We start from the raw sequence: 888 nt of genomic DNA, 5'->3' as shown, positions 1-888 counted from the left end.
ACGGTTTAAACCGCCTCTATCTTATAAATATAGTAAAAAATTATATTAATATTTATTTTGATCTGTATTCATGAGCAAAAAATTATAAAGTTATTTACAAATGTATTATCATAAATATTAACATAAATCAAATATTATATTTCTCATCAAAAAATAAAATAATAGTAAAGATAATTTAACATTTAATAAGAAAGATAGCCAAGTCAAAATTATATACAGTTTGATTTAACATTTAATAAAAGAGATAATTTAACATTTAATATTTAATAACAACCATCTCTACGGCCGTCTTTTTTTTGTGGCTAGCTGAAATTATATATAATTTGTATTAAACATGACAAAAATGGTTGTTTTACACTTTTTAAACTTCAAAGTCAAAATTATATATATTCTGTTTTAGACACAATTTACTCTCTAAAAAGAATGAAATATTTAACCTACATTCTGGAAACTATTAGCCCATAACCATCATGAAACCCATCTCCAATGAAACTTAATTAGATTTAATTGTGGGGTACAAGAATGGCTTAATGAATTAGCTCCTCAAAAGAATGTTACCACTTGCATGCCAACATCATGAGACAATAAACATTGCAAAATATTTCCAGGTAAAACTCTAAAACTAATCTGAATTTTGGGTCATTTAGAAGTGACTGTTTAATCTTTAAAACTTTTGATTTTATTGCCTAACTATTTAATGTTTTGATTTGATTCTTTACGTGGCTTAAAACATAAACATATACCTAGTGCATCTTCATGTTTCTGCACCTCATTGTCATGTATATGTGCTCTGGCCCATCTGGTTGTTCAACCACCGTTGTTTAATTAGTTGCAATTTTTTATACTTAAGAACTGAATGATTAGAATGAGACCAAAAAAAAAAAAAAA

The sequence above is a fragment of the Ananas comosus genome, linkage group 12, assembly GCF_001540865.1.
Source record: "Ananas comosus cultivar F153 linkage group 12, ASM154086v1, whole genome shotgun sequence".
Lineage (NCBI taxonomy): Eukaryota > Viridiplantae > Streptophyta > Magnoliopsida > Poales > Bromeliaceae > Ananas > Ananas comosus.
This window is presented reverse-complemented; position numbering follows the sequence as displayed.